At 40.4% G+C, this 21321-nt stretch overlaps 1 protein-coding gene across 2 annotated transcripts in view; it reads right to left on the minus strand.

Moving 5' to 3' along the window:
• The window catches only part of LOC106565807 (inositol hexakisphosphate kinase 2), a 33267-nt gene extending 20022 nt beyond the window's left edge, over window positions 1–13245 (minus strand). For both annotated transcript variants that reach the window (XM_014133363.3, XM_014133362.3), the window contains exon 1: window positions 13140–13245. The gene's annotated coding sequence lies outside the window, so the exon portion shown is untranslated. The remainder of the gene's footprint in view (window positions 1–13139) is intronic.
• Window positions 13246–21321: the final 8076 nt, after the last annotated feature.

Consider the following 21321-nt stretch of genomic DNA (forward strand, 5'->3'; position numbering starts at 1 on the left):
CCCTAGTCATTTTTACCTTCTCTCCACCATTATCACCACTCCCTCTCAATACAATTCCTCTGTCCCCATCGACCCCTTAAAGCTGCAATATCTAACTTTTTGGGTAACTTAACCAAATTCACATAGAAATGTTAGTTATAGATCAGTCATTCTCATTGAAATCAAGTCTAAGAAGCGGTAGATCTGTTCTATGTGCGCTATTTCTATGCTTCCCGTGCTTACGTTTTGTTTTTTGCGTCTTACTTTCGGTTTTGTACACCAGCTTCAAAACAGGTGAAAATACAATATTTTGGGTTATGGAAAATATATTTCACAGCGGTTTAGATGGTACACTGATTCTCTACACTACTTGCTTGTTTTGTCACAAACTGAAATTAGGAAATATTAGAATTTTAGCAACCAGGAAATAGCAGAGCGATTTCTGTATTGTGCACCTTTTACAATCCCTCAACATCACTACTTTGCACTTCCCTGATTCCACAATCTGTAACTAAACCCCTTTGCAGTCTCAAATCCCTTCATACTCTTCAAGTCCATAATTCTCTGGGTGATGTGCTGCACGTGATCCCCAGCTGAAGAAAACAGGAGGGATCAGCCTGACCCTATCATAGCAAAATAGGACAAGTGGAGAGAGCCAGAGTGGGAGAAAGAGACAGCCATTGTGCCAGAGTATGTTATAATAAACCAGTGAAAATGAGATCCCAGGCTCAATATAAGGCAGTAATCCTTCAACAAAAGTGCATCAGATTCTAATTAGAGCAATAGGGTGCCAGAGAGAGAGAGAAGGGGGTGGAGTAGGGTAAGGTAGGGTGGAGTAGAGGGAGGAATGTAGGCAAGTTGGCACCAGGACAGGATTCTGCCATGGTCTTTCCTACACCTCCTGCATACTCTACCTAACAAAGCAGGTTCCAACGACTCGGCTGTTACTATGGAACGGAGCCACGCTTGTGTACTCTCAAGGACAAATACCAGGGCCTCCCTCCCTCTCACTCAATCTAACCGATTTCCCTGGCATAACAGTCACTTATGGAGCCTTATATAGCACACGTCAGCCTTATATAGCCAACTATGCTTCTTAACAACTAGCGAGTCATTCCGCCTTAAAAAGCACAAGAAAGTGGGATTTTGACACCCACCATCTCAGATTGTTCTGAAATCCTTTCTGTAGTTAAGATTAGCATTCCTGAAACACTATTTTGTTAAAATATAATTACATCTTAGAATTAAGCTAATTGATTCCACCCAAATTGGTCATTTTTATTTATAGGATTCATAGAATCTTCAATAAATATAGTACCCAACATCCGATTTGGACATTCATTTTTCTTAACAATGAGTAAGACATGAGGAATCCAATAAAACGATCAAAAGCCACCCACGGGCCCCTCATGCCAATCCCACCCCAACAACCAGTATTAGTTCTCCATGTTTGACAAGTAGTATGGAGCTGCTGCTTAGAGTATTGTTTCTTTGTAATGTATTCCCTGTAAATCTGGTTGTTATTTTTCCCCTGTTCAGAGAAATTAGCCATCGAAATCACTTGCATTAGTTACCATAAATGAGTGTGAAAGTACCAAGTTTTGCTCACTAGATGCCGCTGCTCCTTCTAATTGCCACCACACCCTTTTATCCATGTTGGAGGTCTCGTTGTTGTTTAAATGGATCACAACATTTTCTTTGCAATGTTGGTTTGAAAACCAATAGCTGTTGCTCATGATGAAAATAGATTGTATGCTCATCCTCACAATTCAAGCCAATCCTCCATGAAAGCAATTCAGTTTGTCATTCTCTTTGGCTTAATGATTGTCCAGGAAACAGACCCTCTATGTCCTTCAAAAAAAGTATGGATTAGTTAGACCATTCCCGTGAACAAGCAAACCATTAGGCTACAGCAGTTCTAATGGTTTCAATGTTATGGTCTCTTCAACAGTAAAAGTCCCAAATACACACTGTATATGTGACATGTTAAATGTCACTAATCATATATATATATATATATATATATATATAGAGAGAGAGATGTTTTCTAATAATTGTATTAACAAACATGACTTCCATGCAATGGTTTAGCACAGAAAAAAAATATGTATGAAATGTATGCATTCACTACTGTAAGTCGCTCTGGATAAGAGCGTCTGCTAAATGACTAAAATGTAAAATGTTTATAATTGTATTCTTTTTTTTATTAGGGTTAGTCACTAGCCAATTTCTCCATAGGCTTGTAGGGAAATTATTCATATGAGAATTGCACCATATGGATAGCCCTCAGAGAGCTTCCATTTGTTGGACTATTCAAGGAGAGTTGGGTTGATTCATTACATTGCTAAGAGAAGGACAAACTGAATTGCTTTCATGGAGGACTGGCTTGACCACACAATATACTTTAACCATGAGCAAAAGCGATTGGTTTTCTACCCAAAGTTGCAAAGAAAATGTTGACTCATTTAATAAACCTGGAAAATGTATAAAAGGGTGTGGTAGCAGAAACAGTGGCATCTAGTGGCAAAACATGGTACTGTCGCACTGATTTATGGTAAATAATGCAAGCGACTTCAATGGCTAATTTCTCTAACAGAGGAAAACAAACATTACCAGATTCACAGATACAAATATTGAAGAAGCAATACTCCAAGCCGCAGCTCCATATTAACGTGTCAAACATAGAGAACAGATCCTGTATACTGGTTATTGGGGTGGGATTTGCATGGGATGTGGGGGTTCCATGGATGGCTTTTGACCATTTTATTGGATTTCTCATGTTTTACTCAATGGTAGGAAGAAGTTTGGTCCAAATCAGATGTTGGGTACTATAATTTGTTGAATATTATGTGAATCCTGTAAATAAAAAAATAAAAAGGCTAATTCAAATTAAACTTGGATAAGATAAACATTCCTGAAAAATAATTGTCTGTTTCTAACTACAGAAATTATTTCAGAAAAATCAGAGATGGTAGGTGTCATGGCTTGCTGAAATGACGCTCTTATCCAGAGCGACTTACAGTAGTGAATGCATACATTTCATGCATTTATTTTTTGTACTGGCCCCCCATGGGAATCGAACCCACAACCCTGGCGTTGCACGCACCATGCTCTACCAACTGAGCCACAGGGAACATACACTTTACATAACAGTCAGTGTCCAAATTACTGTCTGTGACCTATGAAGGGAATGATGATTGGCAGTTAAAATGTTGGACTATCAGAGGTATGGAGGGAGTTATTGCTTTTCCTGGCAGTGTCACTCCTTGGTTTAGAGTTGATGGTGCACAAATAAAGCCATAGTGTCCCTCCAGAAGGGCTTTAGTCTCCCCAGTCCCCTCCCTCTCAGGGGCAGGGAAACCCCCTCCCATCCTGGCAGAAGACAGAGTGTGTGTGCATAGATAATATCAGATATGGCTCAGTTGTCAGATCTGATTTCATATGATCCACACAGTCCTAGAATAGGCCAGCCTAAAGAGAATACCAAATCTCTCTCTCAATCTGTCCATCACTAGTTTAAATCTGTCAGTCAACAAGAGTGTGAAAGATATTAAAGCAGGGGTTCCCAAACTTTTGGCCCCGACCCCATTTTGATTAAATAAATAAAAATGACCTCACAAGTAAAAAAAACAACAACAAAAACCCCAGAAGTTTAATACACACACGGCAGTCTATTACAAATCAGTCTGACAGTACTTTTGACAGAATATGTGCATCATGTGTATTTATTATGGATCCCCAATAGCTGCTGCCAAAGCAGCAGATACTCTTCCTGGGGTCCAGCAAAATGAAGGCAGTTTATACAGTTTTAAAACATTACAATACATTCACAGATTTCACAACACACTGTGTGCCCTCAGGCCCCTACTCCACATCTACAGTACTAAATCCATGTGTATGTATAGTGCGTATGTTATCGTGTGTGTGTATGCATGTGTCTGTGCCAATGTTTGTGTTGCTTCACAGTCCCTGCTGTTCCATGAGGTGTTTTTTTTAAATCTAATTTTACTGCTTGCGTCAGCTACTTGATGTGGAATAGAGTTCCATGTCATTCATTATGTTTTTGTTCCTCCACTGATTTAGCACCTAGTCTTGTCCACTGTGTTCTAATTACGCTTGTGGGCATTGTAGAGGAAAAGAGAAGACACATACTGTATGTGTTCCTGAGAGTCTTCTCTTTCAGTGATGGGTTGATAATATTTTGTAACTTAAATAGTTCACAGGACAGCGCCACATTTGTAGGAAGGTAAATAGAAACCGCTCTGTTTACTACAACCACTTATTTATTTTTCTCACGATCCCCTTTTAAAAATCAGGCGACCCCACATGGGGTTTCGACCCCTAGTTTGGGAAACTCTGCATTAAAGCTAGGCAAAAGAATAATTATAGAATTGGACTAGGCTATATTAAAGTATTAAGGTCATCTGTCTGTGTTTAGAAAGCTTATTAAGGATATGTGACTGAATGTCTCTGATGGCTTAGGCTACATAAATTGGTGTGTGAGCAGAGCCATATTAGGGCAAATGAGTGAATGTGTAAATTTATCCTGTCCTTTCGATGTCTCTGCCATTTTCATCCTGTTGCTACGGGGCTAACCCTTACCCCGCCCCACTCCAAGTGTTTGCCCAACCCACTAAACCCCAGTAATCACAGAGCCAGCGGGACAGGAGTGTGTGAGGTGTGTGAGTGTGTGTGTGAGTGTGTGAGTGTGTGTGTGAGTGTGTGAGTGAGTGAGCCCAAACTTCAGAGGGATCTCAGATTAACAGGGGCTGAGTGACTCACAGCAGACACTGTGGGTCTGGGAAAGGAGGGTAGAGGGGAGGACCAGGGTCGTGCTAATGGGGTAGGGAATTGTGGCCTCCAGCCAACTCTGCAATCGTCATACGAGAGTGATGCTGACAATGTAAGACGCGTGTTTCTTTCCCTCTCAGCCAAATGACAGACTAGAATAAAAACATTTAAACAGGTGAAATGTCCAGGACCAGAGGTGTCTCAACCTTGACAATGCCTGCAATAATAAAATAGCAAAACATGCCTTTGGTTGAGGGGAGCCAAACCACACTAATCTATGAAGGACAGACATGGCAAGATTAGCCCAGTGGGTGTTTGTTCCATCATGATATAACACATTAATGGCTAGCTATTAAACCTGTCATTTAAGAGGCAGCAAATTCTAATGCAACCAACCAACAACTCATCGGAACATAGCCTAGGCCTGATCATGGTTATAATGGACATCTGCTATTGGGCCTGTTTAAAGCTATTCATTAGGCCAGTTTCTTATAACCTACTGTACGCATCAGAGGAACACAGAAATTTCCATGGGTCTTCTTCCCATCCCAACCTGCCATCACCCCACTATGAGATATGGACAGGTTGTCAGCAGCACTCTCCAACACGCCTTGCCTTGTCAGATTGATTTCGCTGCTATGCAGAACCACAGAGTGGCTAGTTCTTGGAACCCCCCAGGAAGTCTGAGGGAAGGAAGAATGAGGGCAAGACAGGAGGAAGGCAGGGTTCTGAAGGTTGGGTCAGTACCAGGCCAGATGACCAAGGAGGGAGAGGTTCCATCGGCTGGTTATGTAACAACCACCATTTCCACAGAATTGCTGTTCTGTTTTCTGGTAAACATGGCCTGTGTCTATCCATGGTTGTCTCTCTCCAAATATTTGTCATAGAGTTGGCTGAGGTAAGGCATCTCACAGCAGGTTGTCAAATGCCTGTCATTCAGGAGGACACAGGTGGGTGCACAGAGCGCATACACACACTGCAAACACACACGACTTAAAGTGTCCCAACTCAAATTGTACTTCCCCCACCTCACACCTCATCCTTTTGAGATAGTTTGCATTGGACTGGAGCCACATGGACTACTCGGAGAAGCTATGTGCAAAAAGAGCCTTCCTCTCCTGTCTTGACCATCCATCTCCAGTGGAAGGCCAGCATGTCATCAGACCAGCAGCATGGCCTCAATTTCCACACAGTAAATTTACCCCACAGGTGCAGGAACATATCACCACAGTAGCTGGCTAGCTGTAGGGACAGATAGCTCGGGTTAGGGTGAGAAAGGCTTAACGTCACTGCCGGGAGGAGGTCTCTCATTTCTGAGGGATACCCTACATGCCTTACGTAAGGCCTGGAAAAGAACATCATCTAAAGTGAGTAACCCTCAGGGTCAATGGCCTGTGTCATGAAGTTGCCCTCTTTGGACACAGCGAGCACCATCTCCCTCTGTCTCCTACACCCAAGCTGCTGTGGTCAGAGAGGTCGTAAATTCCTGGAGGAGACTATCTCCTCATGGCCACAGTATAGAGAGAGAGTTTTCATAGAGAGAACAAAGGAATTTCTTCCACCTCACAGAACTGGAGGTCCGAACAATATTTATGTTCTGGAGAATGTATAAAAGATCGGTGAAGAATCCAGCTACGAACTGGTGCGTTTGGTACAATTTTGTGAAACTCATGAGAGACAATACGGCTACATTACCATAACGCTGTTTATATAATAGCCTCAGTTATGAGGCTTACATCTAATTGTTGTATAAAATGAATGAATAAGGATGAAGCTATTTGTGAGATGATGGGATGCTATGTAATGATGTTAATGTGAGAGAATTGTATTTCTGTTTAAAGTTTCACTAAGTCATTGGCACGCCCCCAGGGGCACAGACAGGACCTGGCGTCATGAGACAGCCTTTTTCTATGTCCCTAGGTGGGGGTTTTATATCACCAGACCAGCTTACCTCGATAACGAGAGGACCAAGGTTTGAGAGGAGACCAAGCTTTCCTCAATTACGAGATGGCTAAAGGTTGCAGACCATGCACTTCTCTTGCTGAACTTTTAACCATACCACGTGGTTAAACTCTTAGACTATCGATACCGACAGAATTAGAACAAGTCTTTGATATTAATTACTAGTCTGCAGCTAGGAATTCGGTATCACTGAACGCGAAGACCGACAACCGCCGAAACATCTATCCTATAACGACATGAATGAATGTCACTCTGAACTATCCATTCTAACCACGAGAGAGAGAGAGAGAGAGAACAAACTCTCCAACAGAAACAAACTTTTCAACAGAGATCCCAACGACACACTGAGCGTAAATATATATATTGATTGCAATTATTCACGAATGAGTGAGCGTTCAGGTGCAAAGGATTAGCATTTCAATTGTTATAATTATCAACTCTGTTGTGCCTCCTCAGCTGACCCCCCACTCCCCTTTTGTCTAACAAGCCGCCATGCCGGTTTAGCCCACATTCTATCATTTCCTTGTTACCATATCTACTGTTTGTTATGCATTTCTGTGAATTACCTAGTTAGCAAATAAATGATTTTAAGACAATTGATGAATGGATGACTCATAGTGAAGACCGGGTTCGTGCAGATAACCAACAATTTACGACGTTTGGAATGAGACTAACGTGAGGTAAATAATAATTCATTAATTCGAAGACTAATTGATCAGATATTAAAATATCTGAAAGTTATATTAGGAAAATTATAACTTTGTAATCTGAATATTTTCCTTGGTGCCCCGACTTCCTAGTTAATTACAGTTATATGATTAATCGCGTAATAATAATTACAGAGTTATTTGATAAATAAGTCTTCAGTTTTAATGATGCCAAAGACACGACAGCCTGTTTAACATCATGATGAGGTGCTAGCCAGGACAAATTTCAGTTTGATTAGAAACTGATACAAAATGAATACGCTCTTAGAACTAGCTTGTTTTTCAATTAGCCAAGAAAAATTACACTTACAGTGTAGGTTCAGATAAGAACAAATTAGGCTACTATTTGACAGGTTTGTCAGACATTAGAAGCATTCACTAGGCTACTATTTGACAGGTTTGTCAGACATTAGAAGCACTCACTAGGCCATCTCCAGTACCAGTCAATAGTTTGGACACACCTACTCATTCAAGGGTTTTTCTTTATTTCAACTATTTTCTACATTGTAGAATAATAGTGAAGACATCAAAACTATGAAATAACACATGGAATCATGTAGTAACCAAAAAAGTGTTTATATTTGAGATTCTTCAAAGTAGCCACCGTTTGCCTTAACGACAGCTTTGCACACGCTTGGCATTCTCTCAACCAGCTTCATGAAGTAGTCATCTGGAATGCATTTCAATTAACAGGTGTGCTTTGCTAAAAGTTAATTTGTGGAATTTCTTTCCTTCTTAATGCGTTTGAGCCAATCAATTGTGTTGTGACAAGGTAGAGGGGTATACAGAAGATAGCCCTTTTTGGTAAAAGACAAAGTCCATATTATGGCAAGAACAGCTCAAATAAGCAAAGGGAAATGACAGTCCATCATTACTGGAAGACATGAAGGTCAGTCAATACAGAAAATGTCAAGAACTTGTAAAGTTCCTTCAAGTGTAGTCGCAAAAACCATCAAGCACTACGATTAAACTGGTTCTCATGAGGACCACCACAAGAAAGGAAGACCCAGAGTTACCTCTGGTAACTCTCTAATGAACTTATCCTCTGCAGCAGACTCAGATTGCAGCCCAAATAAATGCTTCACAGAGTTCAAGTAACAGACACATCTCAACATCAACTGCTCAGAGAACACTGCGTGAATCAGGCCTTCATGGTTGAATTTCTGCAAAGAAACCACTACTAAAGGACACCAATAATAATAAGAGACTTGCTTGGGCCAAGAAACACGAGCAATGGACATTAGACCGATTGATGTCTGCCCAAAACTTGAGTCCAAATTTGAGATCCTCGTTCCAACCAGTAGGTGAATGGATGGATGATCTCCGCATGTGTGGTTCAAGGCACACTTAACCAGCATGGCTACCACAGCATTCTAAAGTGATACCCCATCCCATCTGGGTTGAGCTTAATGGGACTATCATTTGTTTTTCAACAGGACAATGACCCAAAAAACACCTCCAGGCTCTGGAAGGGCTATTTGACCAAGGAGAGTGATGGAGTGCTGCATCAGATGACCTGGCCTCCACAATCACCCGACCTCAACCCAATTAAAATAAAATGTTATTGGTCACATACACGTGATTAGCAGATGTTCTTGCAGGTGCAGCGAAATGCTTGTGCATCTAGCTCCGACAGTGCAGTAATATCTAACAAGTAATATCAAACTAATTACACAACATATACCCAATACACACAAATCTAAGTAGGAATGAAGTAAGACTATATACATATGGACTAGAGGTCGACCGATTATGATTATTTTTTTTACGCCGATACCGATTATTTGAGGGACCAAAAAAGCCGATGCCGATTAATCGGCCGCTTTATTTATTTATTTGTAATAATGACAATTACAACAATACTGAATGAACACTTATTTTAACTTAATATAATACATCAATAAAATCAATTTAGCCTCAAATAAATAATGAAACATGTTCAATTTCGTTTAAATAATGCAAAAACAAAGTGTTGGAGAAGAAAGTAAAAGTGCATTATGTGCCATGTAAGAAAGCTAACGTTTAAGTTCCTTGCTCAGAACATGAGAACGTATGAAAGATGTTGGTTCCTTTTAACATGAGTCTTCAATATTCCCAGGTAAGAAGTTTTAGGTTGTAGTTATTATAGGAATTATCGGACTATTTCTCTCTATACGATTTGTACTTCATATACCTTTGACTATTGGATGTTCTTATAGGCACTTTAGTATTGCCAGTGTAACAGTATAGCTTCCGTCCCTCTCCTCGCTCCTACCTGGGCTCGAACCAGGAACACATCGACAACAGCCACCCTCGAAGCAGCGTTACCCATGTTGAGCAAGGGAAACAACTACTCCAAGTCTCAGAGCGAGTGACGTTTGAAACGCTATTAGCGCGCACCCGGCTAACTAGCTAGCCATTTCATATTGGTTACACCAGCCTAATCTTGGGAGTTGATAGGCTGGAAGTCATAAACAGCGCAATGCATTGCGAAGGGCTTCTGGCAAAACGCACGAAAGTGCTATTTTGAATGAATGCTTACAAGCCTGCTGCTGCCTACCATCGCTCAATCAGACTGCTCTATCAAATCATAGACTTAATTATAACATAATAACACACAGAAATACGAGCCTTAGGTCATTAATATGGTCGAATCCGGAAACTATCACGTTTATTCTTTCAGTGAAATACGGAACCGTTCCGTATTTTACCTAACGGGAGGCATCCATAAGTCTAAATGTTCCTGTTACATTGCACAACCTTCAATGTTATGTCATAATTACGTAAAATTCTGGCAAATTAGTTCGCAACGAGCCAGGCGGCCCAAACTGTTGCATATACCCTGACTCTGCGTGCAATGAACGGAAGAGAAGTGACAATTTCACCTGGTTAATATTGACTGCTAACCTGGATTTCTTTTAGCTAAATATGCAGGTTTAAAATATATACTTCTGTGTATTGATTTTAAGAAAGGCATTGATGTTTATGGTTAGGTACAGTCGTGCAACGATTGTGCTTTTTTCGCAAATGCGCTTTTGTTAAATCATCCCCCGTTTGGTCTTTGTTAGGAAGAAATAGTCTTCACAGTTCGCAACGAGCCAGGCGGCCCAAACTGCTGCATATACCCTGACTCTGTTGCAGAGGTGACACATTTTCCCTAGTTAAAAGAAATTCATGTTAGCAGTCAATATTAACTAAGATGCAGGTTTTAAAATATATACTTGTGTATTGATTTTAAGAAAGACATTGATGTTTATGGTTAGGTACAAGTTGGAGCAACGACAGACCTTTTTCGCGAATGCGCACCGCATCGATTATATGCAACGCAGGACAGGCTAGATAAACTAGTAATATCATCAACCATGTGTAGTTAACTAGTGATTATGATTGATTGTTTTTATAAGATAAGTTTAATGCTGCTAGCAACTTACCTTGGCTTCTTACTGCATTCGCGTAACAGGCAGGCTCCTCATGGAGTGCAATGTAAAGCAGGTGGTTAGACTAGTTAACCGTAAGGTTGCATCCCCAAGCTGACAAGGTAAAAAAATCTGTCATTCTGCCCCTGAACAAGGCAGTTAACCCACCGTTCCTAGGCCGTCATTGAAAATAAAAATGCATCCTTAACTGACTTGCCTAGTTAAAAAATATTTATATATAAAAATAAAAAATGTAATAAAAAAATTACAAAAGAATCTGCAAATCAGTGGCCAAAAATACCGATTGTTATGAAAACTTGAAATCGGCCCTAATTAATCAGCCATTCCAATTAATCGGTCGACCTCTAATATGGACAAGCGATGTCAGATCGGAACGGACTAAGATACAGTAGAATAGTATAGAATACAGTATATACATATGAATAATGCAAGATATGTAAACATTAAGTGACTAAGATACCATAGAATAGTATAGAATACGGTATATACATAGGAGATGAGTAATGCCAGATATGTAAACATTATTAAAGTACCTAGTGTTCCATTCCTTAAAGTGGCCAGTGATTTCTAGTCTATGCCTATAGGCAGCAGCCTCTAATGTGCTACTGATGGTTTGGGATGAGTTGGACCGCAGAGTGAAGGAAAAGCAGCCAACAAGTGCTCAGCATATGTGGGAACTCCTTCAAGACTGTTGGAAAATCATTTCTCATGAAGCTGGTTGAGAGAATGCCAAGAGTGTGCAAAGCTGTCAAGGCAAAGGGTGCCTACTTTGAAAAATCTAAGATACAAAATATATTTTGATTTGTTTAACACTTTTTTTGGTTACTACATGGTTCCATATGTTTTATTTCATAGTTGATGTCTTCACTATTATTCTACAATGTAGAAAATAGTAAAAATAATTTAAAACCCTTGAATGAGTAGGTGTGTCCAAACTTTTAACTGGTACTGTATATCAAAGAGTGGGCACCTAAGCAACCTGAGTCGGGTTCCAAATTATAGGTGTTTGCTCTGGTGAGAGAAAATGTAATCCTTCAAAACCACAGACATGGCTCTGTGACTCAAAGCCTACACCACCACCAGAGACCTCTCTTAACACACACACACACACACACACACACACACACACACACACACACACACACACACACACACACACACACACACACACACACACACACACACACACACACACACACACACACACACACACACAGAGTTGACAGTGAAATGGAAAGTCACTGTTCCAAAACTACAGGCCTAACAATAAAGACTGGAGGAACACATTTGCACCCAAGTTACACAAACTCTTTATGAGAGCGTTGAGAAATGTCAAACACAGTGAAACTTTGCTTTGGGACACATTGGGAGTCTAAGGTAAGTGAAACTTGGTCTCTGACATCGCCTTAGAACAGTGGTGTAAAGTACTTAAGTAAAAATACTTTAAAGTACAGCATAAGTCGTTTTTGGGAGTTTCTGTACTTTACTATTTATATTTTTGACAACTTTTACTTCACTACATTCCTAAAGAAAATAATGTACTTTTTACTTCATACGTTTTTCCTGACACCCAAAAGTACTCATTACATTTTGACAAGAAAATAGTCAAATTCTTGCACTTGACCAGGGATGTTCTCTTGATATCCCTACTGCCTCTGATCTGGTGGACTACCTAAACACAAACGCTTCATTTGTAAATTAATGTCTGAGTGTTGGGAGTGTGCACCTGGTTACCCGTAAATAAAATACAAATATATATATATATATATATATATATATATATAAACGTGTGCTGACTGGTTTGCATAATGAGGAATTTGAAATTATTAATAATTTTGATATTTAATTATATTACAGTAATTACATTTACGTTTGATACTTAAGTATATTTAAAATCAAATACTTTTAGACTTTTACTTATGTAGTATTTTACTGGGTGAATTTACTTGAGTCATTTTCTATTAAGGCATCCTAACTTTTACTCAAGTATGACAATTGGGTACTTTTTCCACCACTGCCTTAGAAAAACAATGTTAGCAAACTTTCTTGTTAATGCTGGAAAGTGTTAGGACTGATCCACAACGTTCTTTTATGGTTACTGCTAGTGCTTCTAGCGCGGGTACCGTTAGCTTTAGTTTGGTAGTTAGCTAACGTTAGGTCGCCGTGCAAAATAGTCAGAAATGGTTCTGTACGCATATTGGTAGAATTTACTTAATTTACCGCCAGGCAGAATTATCAACTCATAAAAGTTATAAACCGTGTTTACCGATGAATACATATTTACCTTGGCTTTCGGCTATCATCAACTCGAGATTCACTATAAACACGCGGTATGAGCAAAACATTTATTGGTACTATGGGTTTCATGTATTTCCGCTATTCCCAGAGTTCTATTTTCATTGGTTTAAAAGACCGTGGGAATTCGTCTCTGATTGGTTGACGGCACGACCTCTCCCCGATGCCATAGCAACCAGTTATTTTGATTTATGCGAAGACCTATGTCAAATACAGTACAATATGAAGATAGGCTAAAACTGCTTCTCCAATTGAAATCCCCGATCACACTTGTAGGCGATGTCATGGCGACGTTGGATATCTAAGCGCAATCGTAGAAACCCGTCATTGTGTCTAACGGTCGTCTCGCGCCGAACTGCGCATGTGTAAGCCGTCAAATCAAACGCACTCCGTCGATATAAATGTTGTGTTTGAGGAACATGAAAACGTATCCGTTTGTCCCTTTCACGAGGTTGGAATAAAAACATGTTCAACTAATTAACACATTGGATAGAATCTAGGTTATGTATTTAGATTTCGAGAAAAATAACATCTAAGGAATATTTTTTCACTTCTATCATTGACTTCTCAAACCACAAACGCCGGCTTGTTCTGTTTGATCTGTTCCGCAAGCGTTTCTGAAAGTCTCGCGATATTGCGCATCTGCGATATTGCGCATAGAAACTCTGTGCCTATGTCAAAGCCGGCAAAATACAGTAGGTCATAGGTATAACATGGAAAATGTAGTTTTGCATAATTTACCTAGAGCCATATCTTTAGATAAATATAAGGCTCTACATTTACTCAAACACCTTTAGAGTGAAGAAATGCATTCCAGGCTTGGCTGCTGCATGAGAAATGAATGGATAACTAATGTTTTCTGTCACACCCTGATCAGTTTCACCTATCCTTGTTATTGTCTCCACCCCCTCCAGGTGTCTCTTGTTATCCCTGGTGTATATATCCCTGTGCTTCCTGTCTCTCTGTGCCAGTTCGTCTTGTTTGTTCCAAGTCAACCAGTGTGGTTTCCCTGTGCGACTGCCTTTTCTATTCTCTTTTACTAGTCCTCCTGGTTTTGACCCTTGGCTGTTTTGTGAACTCTGTACCCGCCTGCCTGACCATTCTGCCTGCCCTGACCTCGAGCCTGCCTGCCACACTGTACCTCCTGGATTTTGACCTTTTGCCTGTCCATGACCATTCTCTTGCCTACCCCTTTTGAATGTAATAAATATCAGACTCAAACCATCTGCCTCCAGTGTCTGCATCTGGGTTTCGCCTTGTGCCCTTATAGTTTTCTGATAGGGTAGAATACAATAGAAGTACATGCCGATTGTGTAGTTTTAGCTGGTTGAAGATGTGGCAAACCTGACCACCTCAGTGTCACCTGACAGGATAATTCAATAACTCTGAAGCACGTTAAAACGGCCAGCTGATTCTAGCCATCCCTTCTGGTTAGTTCTAGTCTGGCAGCATAGTCTCATTCAGAGGACCCACACATTTGTTAGTGTCTTATTGGTCAAGGTCACACCAAATACATATCACCATCTCGTTAAGCCCGTCAGCGGAAATAATCCCTGGGACTTCAGTTTCAATTAATCTATGACCCCAGGTGTGTGGTCAGAAACATGCTTTCCCCATCCGGATGAGCAGTTTCACAGTTATCCTCCTGCTAAAGTTTTCCTCCTGTATGCCTGATGTTTAATTGTGCGTGCATCTAAACGTAAGTGCCTTGAGATAGGTGTCATATTATGTGGAGTTAAGTTTTGTGGTCTATTTTGTATAATTACCGTGTGTTGAGCTTGTTAGCTAGCTCGCACTCCTGCTAGCGTTAGCACTACTGTTAGAATTTAGCATTGGAATGCATGAGCATGACTGTTAGCGATTAGCCGTTTATTAGCGTTGCTCATTTATGGAGCTTGGCTATATATATCATTCATACTCATTGTATTTATATTATGTATACATTTCAACATTACTGTAATGTTCATTTGAGCACATGTTTATTTGACTAGGCATTAGGCCTGCTGTGGTGTATTATAGCCAATGCTATTATCTACAGTTGAAGTCAGTAAGTTTACATACACCTTAGCCAAATACATTTAAACTCAGTTTTTCACAATTCCTGACATTTAATCTAAATAAAAATTCCCTGTCTAAGGTCAGTTAGGATCACCACTTTATTTTAAGAATGTGAAATGTCAAAATAATAGTAGAGAGATTTATTTCAGCTTCCATTTCTTTCATCATATTCCCAGTGGGTCAGAAGTTTACATACACTCAATTATTATTTGGTAGCATTGCCTTTAAATTGTTTAACTTGGGTCAAACGTTTCGGGTAGCCTTCCACAAGCTTCCCACAATAAGTTGGGTGAATTTTGGCCCATTCCTCCTGACAGAGCTGGTGTAACTGAGTCAGGTTTGTAGGCCTCCTTACTCGGACATGCTTTTTCAGTTCTGCCCACAAATTTTCTATAGGATTGAGGTCAGGGCTTTGTGATGGCCACTCCAATACCTTGACATTGTTGCCCTTAAGCCATTTTGCCACAACTTTGGAAGTATGCTTGGGGTTGTTGTCCCTTTGGAAGACCTGTTTGCGACCAAGCTTTAACTTCCTGACTGATGTCTTGATGTTGCTTCAATATATCCACATAATTTTCCTCCCTCATGATGCCATCTATTTTGTGAAGTGCACCAGTCCCTCCTGCAGCAAAGCACCCCCACAACATGATGCTGCCACCCCTGTGCTTCACGGTTGGGATGGTGTTCTTCGGCTTGCAAACCTCCCCCTTTATCTTCCAAACATAGCAATGGTCATTATGGGCAAACAGTTCTATTTTTGTTTCATCTGACCAAAGGACATTTCTCCAAAAAGTACGATCTGTGTCCCCATGTGCAGTTTCAAACCGTAGTCTGGCTTTTTTATGGCAGTTTTGGAGCAGTGGCTTCTTCTTTGCTGAGTGGCCTTTCAGGTTATGTCGATATAGGACCCGTTTTACTGTGGATGTAGATACTTTTGTACCCGTTTCCTCCAGCATCTTCACAAGGTCCTTTGCTATTGTTCTGGGATTGATTTGCATTTTTCGCACCAAAGTACGCTCATCTCTAGGAGACAGAATGCATCTCCTTCCTGAGCGGTATGACGGCTGCGTGGTCCCATGGTGTTTATACTTGCGTATTATTGTTTGTACAGATGAACGTGGTACCTTCAGGCATTTGGAAATTGCTCCCAAGGATGAACCAGACTTGTGGAGGTCTTCGCTGATTTCTTTTGATTTTTCCATGATTTTCCCATGATGTCAAGCACTGAGTTTGAAGGTAGGCCTTGAAATACATCCACAGGTACACATCCAACTGACTCAAATGATGTCAATTAGCCTATCAGAAGCTTCTAAAGCCATGACATCATTTTCTGGAATTTTCCAAGCTGTTTAAAGGCACAGTCAACTTAGTGTGTGTAAACTTCTGATACAGTGAATTATAAGTGAAATAATCTGTCTGTAAACAATTGTTGGAGAAATTACTTGTGTCATGCACAAGTAGATGTCCTCACCGACTTATCAAGAAATTTGTAGAGTGGTTGAAAATCGAGTTTTAATGACTCCAACCTAAGTGTATGTAAACTTCCGACTTCAACTGTACTTACCTGTGTTATAGAAGCCATGTCACTCATAAATAGCAGTGCTGTAGCCTAAGTTCTCTTTCTCTTCTTTCCTTTCAGAACCATAGTTAATGCCAGTTCTCACTGGACATGATTCTCAGTTATCTGAACCATGAGTGGTTGGGTGTGTGTGTGAATGTGGACATTTTCTTCCATTAAACTTGCCTTAACCTGGACATCCGCCTCATCCTTGTTCTGACCGGACATTCTGTAGTGGTTGCTACCGGCCTTAAGCTAGCACCTAAGGTTCCTTATTACATTCATCGTCCTTTGATTATCTACACCCTACCTCTATTTTTCACACTGTGTTGTAAATAAAAGAATGTAGGGGGGATATAAGGAGAAAAACATCCTATTTGGCTGCAGCTGCTGCTTTAAAACAGATGGTAGGAGGAGGGGAATATTTGTATTATGGATCTTCATTAGCAACTCTTCCTGGGGTCCGGCAAAATTAAGGCAGTTATACAATTTTTTTAAACGTTACATAGCAGGGGCATGTTCTGAATCATGTCCATGTATGTGTATGGATGGAGAGCGAGAGAAAGACCAGCAGGAGTGCGCCAGAACAGATGTTGTCAATTCAGAAACAATGCTACAGAAGCCAAGGAATGGAGGGAGACAGATGGTTTTTATCTGACCGGACTCCAAGGTAATTTGTCATGTCTCTAGCTCAAATATTTACAAAAACTACCAAAACATTTTACTTTAAAGAAGATTGCACACATTACAGCAGAGAAACACATATATGAAGGGTTTGAGGTAAAACATCAAGACATGAAAATTGGGAAAAGTCTATCAAGGACACGTGTTCTGGATGTACACAGTGCAGGGTCTAACTAGAGTAGGCCTTTAGAGAGGGTAAATGCAACAAAATTCTTGTACACATGTTGACATATTGCATAACCACCATACTAGGGATTAACACCGGTAACTGGGATCCCGGGACTGTCCCGGGACCATGCTTCACAATTCCCCCCAAAAATTTAATTACAAGACCTGGGAAATTACAACATTTTCCCCCAATGTCGGCACTAATGCAATTCCACAAAATACACAACATGCGCAGCAGCAGATTAAAAATGAAATAGCACATTATACAAACAGGTTGTCTCATGGAAGCCTTAGCGTATTTATTTAACACAAAGTCACCATCAATTCGAAGCACATGCATAACACTGTTGGACTGCACAAGACCCGAATTGCAGTTTAGAGTTCTCATCAGAACTGAAAATTCGATCCCTTTCAGACCATAGCCTGGTGAAATGAAGCCCGAGCCCAGGCCTGATCTGACATCACAGAAATTAAATGAGCCCCAACCAGAAAAATTTTCCCCAACCCGATTTCTAGAAAACAGCAGGCTATAATGTTAAGCCTCTAAGCAGACATATGGAACTGTTTTAAGATGGTCATTATATGGCTCATTTAGCTATTTGATTTAGAATTTTAGGACCCGTTTAGGTATGAAAAAAATACAAGTGGATTTTGCTATTCACTTGCGTAGTAGCCTGGCCTACTCCTGACCAAAAGCCTCTGTCTAATCAGTCAATGTGATTTTATTTCACTGAATCTCTGTCTGTATATTTGGTTAATTGTTCTCGGTTGGACAAGTGGAAGTGCTAGCTAATTTATTCGTTCACTGATCAGAAACACTTAGCATGCAATAATGTACCCTAAATCAAGTGTAGTCTATCATTTATCTAGTATACTAACCTTATGTAGCCTTATATAGAGCCTGAGCTATTTTCCTATCTTCCCAATCCTGACTCCTGTCTCTAATGAAAATTCCTAACTTTTTCTGTAATCCATAGGTTTCATTATCAAAGTACATCTTGCCTATGCATGTCAAAATACTGCTATAACATTTCCCCCGTTTCTCTGTGCTGTCTCGTATTGCTTCCCATATGAGAGCTTCGGTAGAAAATGTGTGATCAACAAATGGCATGAGAGTAGATATGTATATATCTTTTAAACAGAGTTGGTCCCCGTTAAGATACGGTACCCTGATATTTAAACAAAATCCTCTCTTCAACTCTCTGTTATTCATGAGCAGCTCTGCTCTGTGTAATCATCAACTCGATTTTGCCAAATAGGAGATATTCTGTCATTCATTGGCGTTATCTAGCAAGCATAGCAACTTTGGTCATTTAACTTATGTTTGACTGCCATTACAAAGTTTCTATGATTCAACAAAGCTGTCACTACAATCATTGCTTGACTTGGACTGAAGTAGGTGCCGGCACTCATTTTGGGTGTTGGTAATGTTTATATTTAGGTGCAGGAACTCCTCAATACTTTTGAGCTAATATTCTATAAGAAGTGCAGGAGGAACTCAAGAATAGAATATCTGAATAGAACTCAAGAATAGAACATCTGAAGTTCCTGTACTCAGTTCCGGTGAACTCCTGCCCAAGTCAAGCACTGACTACATTTCTGCAGAGAATAAAGTAAATAGCAAATTCACTGAATGATGTTGACTTAAATAAAATCTGAAGACATCTTGCAGGATTGGTAAGGCTTAATACCACTGAAAATATCCATGTGAAGCTTTTATATGCAATGTAGAGACCATGAATATGAGCCACCTGTAGGGTTGCAAAGGGTCGGAAACTTTCTGGTAAATTTCAGTCATTTTTTTCGGAAATTTACCATGGGAAGTTAAGCCTGGGAATTTGGGGAATTTTGCTTACATTTATGAAAAAAGCTTATAACAATGAACCTTTTTTGTGGGATACACATAAGGCAATTCTAGGTCTTGTGGAATATTTTGGTTAAACTACACTGTCTGAGCCAAGGACTACATGCTTTCTGGTAAGTTTTGATTACAATACTGGGTGGGGTGAATATATTTTATGACATACATGATTGTTTGTTAGCTTACAGCAAAGTGTGCTTAAATAATTTCTAACTTGTCCACAATTTCTGCTGGTTAGTTTTTGCTATCATGTCGGTTTTAGCTTGCTTGAGCCTGCTAACTGAGGAGTGTTAATTCACCTGCTTCCATACATGTTTCATCTTAAAACATTAATCTTACAAAGGAGTTGTTTAGTCTAGCTGCTTAAATATTTATCTGTACATCATTTTTTTCTAATCTTTACAGGAAAATGCCACAGGCACTATCTGATGTGTGGAGACATTTCACTGCAGCTAGGAAAAGCTGTGTACATTTGCAAATACTGTGCCAAATCATATATGAAGAATGCAACAAAGATGCAGAATCATCTGGCCAAATGCATAAAGTTCCCTAAGCGCTTCAACAAGCAACCTCTGACAAAAGTCCCTCTACTTCTATTCGAGGTGAAAATGATTAATCAGACACCTTATTGATAGCAACAGCTCATGGTCCTTTGTTTTTTGACTCAATGGAGGAACATAGTCAGAGAAATGCTGATGAATGTCTTGCTCGAGCTGTGTATGCAACTTGTTCACCTCTGTTGCTCACAGGCAATGTGTATTGGAAGAGATTTCTGAATGTTCTTTGCCCAGCATACACCCCTTCAAACAGACATGCTTTATCTACTCATTTGCTGGATGCAGAGTTCAAAAGAGTTCAAGTGAAGGTCAAGCAAATCATAGAGAAAGCAGACTGTATTGCAATCATTTCTGATGGGTGGTCGAATGTTCGTGGGCAAGGAATAATTAACTACATCCTCGCCACCCCTCAACCAGTATTCTACAAGAGCACAGACACAAGGGACAACAGACACACCGGTCTCTACATTGCAGATGAGCTGAAGGCAGACATCAATGACCTTGGACCACAGAAGGTATTTGCACTGGTGACAGACAATGCTGTGAACATGAAGACTGCTTGGTAGGAGGTGGAGGAGTCCTATCCTCACATCACACCCATTGGCTGTGCTGCTCATGCATTGAATCTGCTCCTCAAGGACATCATGGCACTGAAAACAATGGATACATTCTACAAGAGAGCCAAGGAAATGGTTAGGTATGTGAAGGGTCATCAAATTATAGCAGCAATCTACCTCAGCAAGCAAAGTGAGAAGAATAAGAGCACCACATCGAAGCTGCCCAGCAACACCCGTTGGAGTGGTGTCGTCATCATGTTAGACAGTCCCTTGGAGGGGAAGGAGTCTCTCCAAGAAATGGCCATATCACAGTCTGCCGATCTGGACAGCCCCATCAAGAGGATCCTCCTGGATGATGTATTTTGGGAGAAAGTGGTAAGCAGCCTGAAATCTATAGCAGTAGTCGTTGCACGGATTGAGGGAGACAATGCCATCCTGTCTGATGTTCAGACTCTGCTTGCAGATGTAAGAGAAGAAATCCATACTGCCCTGCCCATTTCACTGTTGCTCCAAGCAGAGGAAACTGCAGTTCTGAAATACATCAAAAAGCATGAAGACTTCTGCCTGAAGCCCATGCACCCCGCAGCGTACATGTTGGACCCCAAGTATGCTGGCAAGAGCATCCTGTTTGGTGCAGAGATCAACAAGGCCTATGGTGTCATCACTACTGTGTCTTGCCACCATGGCCTGGATGAGGGCAAGGTTCTTGGCAGTCTGGCAAAGTACAC

The sequence above is a fragment of the Salmo salar genome, chromosome 12 (assembly GCF_965601325.2).
Source record: "Salmo salar chromosome 12, fSalSal1, whole genome shotgun sequence".
NCBI classification, from domain to species: domain Eukaryota; kingdom Metazoa; phylum Chordata; class Actinopteri; order Salmoniformes; family Salmonidae; genus Salmo; species Salmo salar.